The sequence below is a fragment of the Bubalus bubalis genome, chromosome 5 (genome assembly GCF_019923935.1).
Source record: "Bubalus bubalis isolate 160015118507 breed Murrah chromosome 5, NDDB_SH_1, whole genome shotgun sequence".
Classification (NCBI taxonomy): domain Eukaryota; kingdom Metazoa; phylum Chordata; class Mammalia; order Artiodactyla; family Bovidae; genus Bubalus; species Bubalus bubalis.
Window position 1 is genome coordinate 128,892,429 of NC_059161.1, and position 8,416 is coordinate 128,900,844.

Below are 8,416 nucleotides of genomic sequence, written 5' to 3' on the forward strand. Positions count from 1 at the left end.
ACATCCATACATGACCACAGGAAAAACCATAGCCTTGACTAGACGAACGTTTGTTGGCAAAGTAATGTCTCTGCTTTTGAATATGCTATCTAGGTTGGTCATAACCTTCCTTCCAAGGAGTAAGCGTCTTTTAATTTCATGGCTACAGTCACCATCTGCAGTGATTTTGGAGCCCAGAAAAATAAAGTCTGACACTGTTTCCACTGTTTCCCCATCTATTTCCCATGAAGTGATGGGACCGGATGCCATGATCTTCGTTTTCTGAATGTTGAGCTTTAAGCCAACTTTTTCACTCTCCACTTTCACTTTCATCAAGAGGCTTTTTAGTTCCTCTTCACTGTCTACCATAAGGGTGGTGTCGTCTGCATATCTGAGGTTATTGATATTTCTCCCAGCAATCTTGATTCCAGCTTGTGTTTCTTCCAGTCCAGCGTTTCTCATGATGTACTCTGCATTTAAGTTAAATAAACAGGGTGACAATATACAGCCTTGGCAAACTCCTTTTCCTATTTGGAACCAGTCTGTTGTTCCATGTCCAGTTCTAACTGTTGCTTCATGACCTGCATACAAATTTCTCAAGAGGCAGGTCAGGTGGTCTGGTATTCCCATCTCTTTCAGAATTTTCCACAGTTTATTGTGATCCACAAAGTCAAGGGCTTCAGCATAGTCAATAAAGCAGAAATAGATGTTTTTCTGGAACTCTCTTTCTTTTTCCATGATCCAGCGGACGTTGGCAATTTGATCTCTGGTTCCTCTGTCTTTTCTAAAACCAGCTTGAACATCAGGAAGTTCACAGTTCACATATTGCTGAAGCCTGGCTTGGAGGATTTTGAGCATTACTTTACTAGCGTGTGAGATGAGTGCAATTGTGCAGTAGTTTGAGCATTCTTTGGCATTGCCTTTCCTTGGGATTGGAATGAAAACTGACCTTTTCCAGTCCTGTGGCCACTGCTGAGTTTTCCAAATTTGCTGGCATATTGAGTGCAGCACTTTCACAGCATCATCTTCCAGGATTTGGAATAGCTCAACTGGAATTCTATCACCTGCACTAGCTTTGTTCGTAGTGATGCTTTCTAAGGCCCACTTGACTTCACATTCCAGGATGTCTGGCTCTAGGTCAGTGATCACACCATCATGATTATCTGGGTCGTGAAGACCTTTTTGTACAGTTCTTCTGTGTATTCTTGCCATCTCTTCTTAATATCTTCTGCTTCTGTTAGGTCCATACCATTTCTGTCCTTTATCGAGCCCATCTTTGCATGAAATGTTCCTTTGGTATCTCTGATTTTCTTGAAGAGATCCCTAGTCTTTCCCATTCTGTTGTTTTCCTCTATTTCTTTGCATTGATCACTGAGGAAGGCTTTCTTATCTCTTCTTGCTATTCTTTGGAACTCTGCATTCAGATGTTTATATCTTTCCTTTTCTCCTTTGCTTTTTGCTTCTCTTCTTTTCACAGCTATTTGTAAGGCCTCCCCAGACAGCCATTTTGCTTTTTTGCATTTCTTTTCCATGGGGATGGTCTTGATCCCTGTCTCCTGTACAATGTCACGAACCTCATTCCATAGTTCATCAGGCCCTCTATCTATCAGATCTAGGCCCTTAAATCTATTTCTCACTTCCACTGTATAATCATAAGGGATTTAATTTAGGTCATACCTGAATGATCTAGTGGTTTTCCCTACTTTGTTCAATATATATATTTATAATTATTCTAGCTTTTTCTTGGATTGATCCCTTGATTATTATGTAGTGTCCTTCTCTGTCTTTTGTAACAGCCTTTATTTTAAAGCCTATTTTGTCTGATATGAGTATTGCTTCTCCAGCATTCTTTTGATTTCAGTTGTCAATGGAATACCTGTTTCCATCTCCATGAGGTCACTTTTTAGCGGCAAAATTTGATCTGCTTTACAAAACCACAGCTTACAGTGAATGTTCAAACAAGGTATTATTGGGTGGGCCTCAGATCACACGACACTGGGATCCCTGAGAAAGTTTAACAACCTCACACAGAATCACACGTTAAAAACACCAGTTTAAGGACTTGTTCGTTCATTCCTTAGACCACCACTCACAGCATGTGTGTAAAGTATCCTGTGTGCATAAACTCAATCATAGTTACTTTCTTCACGAGAACGACTCACCCTGGCAGAGACAGGGCCCTGGGCAGGCGCTTACAATGTGCCACAGCCATAAGCCAGACTGGCTCCGTGGTGGCTGATTCTGGCCCCTGTGCTTCTGACCTGGTTCCCGAATGTCAACCTTATCCTTCAGCTCCACACGAGAGCGCTTCCTGCCCTTGCCTTTTTTTTTTTTTCCTGTGAAAAACAGAGTCCAACTACAATTTATTTCTGCATTGCAAACCCGAGAAATATCAAAGCACCATGGGAAAAAAAACTGCCGTATTAATTTATGGTAGCAATTCTTGAGATAAAATACGGCACTAGAGTAATAGTTTTTATGACTCTGCAGTAAAAGTTAACAGAGCCAACAATGGTTTTTTGTTTAATTCTCTTCCAACTCTACAGACATAATTCTGCCTTCACCTGCATCACACTTTCCTGTGGTTTTCACAGGGGACACACCTCCTCTTCTAAGAATCCCTGTACCTGCCAGGATGCATGGCCAGTGAAAGAGGGAGGATCCAGTAAATGATCCAATGGGAGTGGACTGGACTGAAGTAGGCATCAGGCTGGATGTGCTCGGTGAGGTTATTTTCACCCCCTTCCTGCTTGAGCACGGCAGCTGCCTGCTGTGAGGACACTCTGATTTTCTCACGGCAAGCCTGGCAGTTACCCCAGGCTTTCACCGTGGCCATAATGATGTTCTCTGTGGCCGTGAAAGGCAGCTCCTGCAGAACGCGTCGCTGGTTACATTGGGGTATCCCACCAACCCTTCAGAAATGTTCTGCAACGTATTTAATACAGAATCTGCACTGAGAAGGGCTTCCCTCATAGCTCAGTTGGTAAAGAATCCACCTGCAATGCAGGAAACCCCGGTTTGATTCCTGGGTTGGGATGATCCCCTGGAGAAGCGATAGGCAACCCACTCCAGTATTCTTGGGGTTCTCTTGTGGCTCAGCTGGTAAAGAATCTGCCTACAATGCGGGAGACCTGGGTTCGATCCCTGGGTTGGGAAGATCCCCTGGAGAAGAGACTGGCTACTCACTCCAGTACTCTTGCCTGGAGAATCCCAGGGACAGAGGAGCCTGGTGGGCTGTAGTCCGTGGGGTCACAAAGAGTCGGACACGACTGAGCAACTTTCACTTTCTGCAGTGAGAAATGCCTCAGCCAAACAGATTTGTCAGTTGGCACGGTAACCGAGTGTGCGTTCAAACTACTGCACGGATGCTGTCTGCAGGGGGTCCATGACAAGGGTCATCAGGTGACGGGCCAGGCTGCGGCACTGCCCTGAGTGTGGAGGGTTCTGCTGGTAGGTGTTGCACTTGAGCCGATCTGCTGTTTTTCAAAGGGTTCCTCCAACTCCTTGCGGTTTGCCAGGAGTCGTATGTCGGTACAAATCCCGTGCACCGATGCCCCCAAGCGAGTCAGCACAGAGAGCACCTCAACGTCTACTTTTCGCGAATAGGTCTGCCCTGTGATGATGCAAGCCCTCTTGAATCCTGCCTTTTCTGTCACCATCTTGTCAAGCTGCTCTCCCTTTTGATCATCTCCCTCGGAGAGCTGCGGGAAGCTGGCCTGGACGCCGGTGGCGCCCTTCATGCCTTGGAAGCACAGCTCATCCCGGACACGCGTCAGGTTCTGGAGATCCATGCCCAGATCCTGCATCCAGAGACAGCAACATTTCCCAACTGTGGTCAGCTGAGCAGGCTGGAAACGTGTGAAACCTAAGGTGGGAAGGTCAGCTCGTTCCTTGGCAAAGTCAGCAAGCTGAGAGATCACCCTGGCAAGCTTTGGCAAAAGCAGGTCAAATGCATTTCTAAGAACAATCAGGTCTGTATTGTCTCCCACATAGCAGGAGGTGGCGCCAGGACGGATGATGCCAGCGGCTTTGGGGCAGCAGTGGCAAACGTGTGCCCGTGAGCCATCACAGTGCGTGGTAACGGCTTCTCCTCCTCAGCTGCCATCTTGAAGTCGGGGCTCTCCAGGTTCGATTTCACCTCCTGGATTTGTTCCTCTGTGTTAGGCAAACCCAGTGTCTGCCCGGCCTCCGCCAGCCACAACCAGAGCTGCTGCCAGGTCTGAAGTTTGTACCTGTTACTAAACACGAAGCACATCTCCGGGCTGGAATAACAGGAGGCAAGCAGCGAGCGGTAGCTGCCGTGCCTGCAGGCTGCCTCCCGCCTGCCACGGTCGCCCCTCCGCCGCCATCCCAAACTCTGCACCCTGCTGGAACTGCGTGCCCTTGCTTTTGACCTGATCAGTGAATTCCTTCCGACCTGTAACCTCTTCGTGTCGACTGTTTGATTCTCCAAAGAGAATGCTTTTCCCTTTGTCTCCATGTATCGACTGGTTTTTCACACTATTTTGGCACTGGCTAAAATGTAACCTTCCTGAGAAATTGTGGGAAGGAATTCCTGCCTGGAAACCCAATGGGCAGTGTCTCCCTCTGTGGCCTCAGGAAGCTGCCACAGTTTCCGGTCATGTGTTCTGAAGGTCAGGGAGCAGACAGGAAGAAGAACCACGAGACTTTCTCCCCACACTGTTCTGACAGACAGGGAGAAGAAGTGAAGTGAAAGTTGCTCAGTCATGTCCGACTGTTTGCGACCCCATGGGCCGTGGCCCGCCAGGCTCCTATGTCCATGGGATTCTTCAGGCAAGAAAACTGGAGTGTGTAGCGATTCCCTTCTCCAGGGGATCTTCCCAACCCAGGAATTGAACCCAGGTCTCCTGCATTGCAGGCAGATTCTTTACCGTCTGAGCCACTCGGGAAGCCCGATGACAGAGCAGGAAACCCCACAAATGCCTGCACTCTCCCTTATGTGGTGTTGAAGAGATTAGGATTCACTCACTCTCTTAGTCTTTCAGGGGCAAAGGGCAATGAGATGTCAGAAGACTCAGCTGAATCCTGACTCTCTCCAGAGTGGATGGGCATGGTGCGGATGAAAGGGATCACCTCGGGTGATAATTTGTTGTTGTCGTTCAGCCTCTCAGTTGTGTCCAACTCTTTGCGACCCCATGGACTACAGCACACCAGGCTTCCCTGTCCTTCACTATCTCCCTCAGTTTGTTCAAACCCATGTCCATTAAGTTGCTGGTGCCATCCAAACATCTCACCCTCTGTCGCCCCCTCCTCCTACCGCCTTCAATCTTTCCCAGCATCAGGGTCTTTTTCAGTAAGTCAGGTCTTCACATCAGGTGGCCAAAGTATTGGAGCTTCATCTTCAGCATCAGTCCCTCCAGTGAATATTCAGGACTGATTTCCTTTAGGATGGACTGGTTTGATCTCCTTGAAGTCCAAGGGACTCTCAAGCGTCTTCTCCAACACAGTTCAAAACCATCAATTCTTCAGCACTCAGCCTCCTTTATGGTCCAGCTCTCACATCCATCCATGACTACTGGAAAAACCATAGCGTTGACTAGACGGACCTTTGCTGGCAAAGTGATGTCTCTGCTTTTTAATATGCTGAGGTCTGTCATAGCTTTTCTTCCAGGAAGCAAGCGTCTTCTAATTTCATGGCTGCAGTCACCGTCTACAGTGACTTTGGAGCCCAAGTAAATAAAGTCTGTCACTGTTTTCATTTTCTCCTCATCTATTTGCTGTGAATAATAGCAATCGCCCTATCCAACTTGCATAACCCTCAAAGCCACCCTATGAGGTGGTTCTATCATCTTCACTTTAGGGATGAGGAAATCGAGGCCCAGAGACGTCAAGCAATTTGTCTAAGAATGCACAGCCACGGCACAAAAAAAGCAGAGCCAAGACTTGAACTAGTCCACCGGGCTCCGGAGCCTACATTTGTAGCTACTGTGCAAAAGTGCCTTTCAAAGAGCAGCCTGACGATGTGCCTGGGCAGGGAGCCAGTGGGACCGCCAGTCACCTCTCGTCTCCACCCACGATTCTCACAATGTCCCACTGTAATTATTCCTGTCTACAGATGGGGAGACTGAGGCTGAGCATGGCTATGGACCTCACCCAAGGTTAAGGTAGAGGTCAGTGCTGGGGCCCCAGCTGAGCCCTCGGAGTGTCTGAACTACCTGCCTGTACCGTTCTTCCTCCAATTGCTGGGTGTTTTTATTGGATCGGCTCTATCAGAAGCACATAATGAAGTTGTCAAGAGAAGCAAGTTGTAAGGAGTTTATGACTTGCTTTTAAAATATAATTACACAGATGCAAGAAACAGAAGCCTTCATGCTTGCGTGGGAGCCCTGAGATCCTCGAGGAGTTAGTGCCTCCCTGTGGGTGGCGCTGCTGGGGCACTGGGAACCAGGATGGGGAGAGGCTCACAGACCCTCCATGGGTGCCAGACTTAGTGCCTTGGTGGCCCTGCACTGGTCTAGGGATTTTGTCCCCAGTTTGGGGGCCTGGGGACTCTTTCTGATATAGCATCACAATAACTGGCTTTAGACTCAGTTTGGGGTTAGCCCCAGCTTGTACCGAATCATGAACTGTGGGCACTGGGCGGGTAATCTGGTACTTCCACGTCCCAGCATTCATCTCCGTGAAAGGAAGGAGGATACATTGGGGAGGATTCAGTGAGGTTCTATAAGTAAGGGGATCCCTGTAAATGCTCTGCACAGGGGATTTTGTCCTTCAGGCTCTTGAGGATGAATGTGCACTGACCAAGCTCCCGACAGGCTCAGCCATGGACCAGAACTGCAGCCAGCTGGTTGACTGTGGGAAACAGAGTTGCCATGGAAACGGCAACATGCAGGCCTGTGATCTTCCCTGCCTAGTGGCCACTGGGACCTCAGTTTCCTCATGTGTGTAGTGGGAAGGCTACAGGAGCAGCCATGTGGGAAATGACTTTCAGAGCTAAATAGACAAACACAGTCTTCTTTTTCTTTCGCCTTGTTTGCCAGCCATCCCCCACCCCCCATTCCTACCGCATTGGCAGGGATACATGGGAAAGCCAAATGGGGTTGGCTCTAATGGTTAAAGTCATGGAGCTAGTGAAGCCCAGGGCCCCCGCCTCCTCTGCAGGGGACAGGATTACTGGGGCAGCACTGAGACCCACTGATAAAATGCTTAGTCCTTGGCGGTCCCTTCAAGAGACCATTCCCTCTCACAAGCATAGTGGCTAGATCAGCAGTTAAGCCCCCAGTTCAATCAAGGTTCCAGTCCCAGCTCTTCTAAAATTAGCTGGGTGCTGCTGGGCAAATGCTTTTTGCATCTCTGAGCTTCAGCTCCTTCCTCTTGAACGGAGAGCCACAGCCTGCACCACCTGCCCTCAGCTCAGACCTATGCTCCCCTACCCTTCCAACAGCATTGCCTACCACCATTCAGTGGGGCTTCCCTAGTAGTTCAGTTGGTAAAGCATCCGCCTGCAATGCAGGAGCCCCAGGTTCAATCCCTGGGTCGGGAAGATCCCCTAGAGAAGGAAATGGCAGCCCACTCCAGATTCTTGCTTGCAGAATTCCGTGGAGAGAGGAACCTGGTGGGCTACAGTCCATGGGGTCGCAAAGAGTCAGACACGACTGAGCAACTAACACACACACACACACACACACGATTCATTAGGTTGCTTTGCATATTCTAATAGACTTGGGATGCACTCAGATCTCTGTGACTGAGGCCAGGCCACACACTCATCTCACAGGAACCCTCCTCCTGAGCCCCTTACATTTCTAGACAGGGGAGGTGGCCCAGGCCACGCTCAAAGCGGACATCTACATCATCTGGAGAGTCAAGCTGGCAGGCACATTTGTGAAAACACAACTCTGGCCGCAGTAAAAAAAGAAAAAAAATTCTCCACACCTGTACCCCCAATATTTTATTGACTTTTAATAGAAGAATTGGAGAGAAAACATTTTCCATGTTCTTTGTTTTCCTGATTGAGCCTCTGAAATATCTTTCAGGTAGATACTTCTGGGAAAGAGTTTAGTTGAGTGATATAAATTACTACATTGAAATGTCATCTGAGCTTCCTGAAAGCAATTTTCCATGGTTTGTTCTTGCCTAGGTTTTATTAAAGGAACATTGGTGGGGGGGTTTTCCACAAATGATAAAAAAGGATGTACATTCATGATAAAGTATCTGGATAGCACAAAGAAGAAAGTGAAAACTACCCACAGTTCCCCTCAAAGACAAGCACTGCCAACAGGCTGATGTTAACTCTTTCCAGGAGTATCTATGTACGGGCACATATAGAGAAACATAAAAGAACTGGATACAGTAACAGTGTTTTGATATATGGACATATGTTTCCTTTTATAAACTCCAGACTAAAATTGAATTTTAGTTTTCCAAAATATTTTATCTCATGTAAAACTCATTTTACTAAAATTTTATCAGTTTG

General features: G+C 47.7%; 1 pseudogene; it reads right to left on the reverse strand.

The window, feature by feature from the left end:
* Positions 1–2,289: 2,289 nt before the first annotated feature.
* LOC102397665 lies at positions 2,290–4,484 on the reverse strand (annotated as a pseudogene).
* Positions 4,485–8,416: the final 3,932 nt, after the last annotated feature.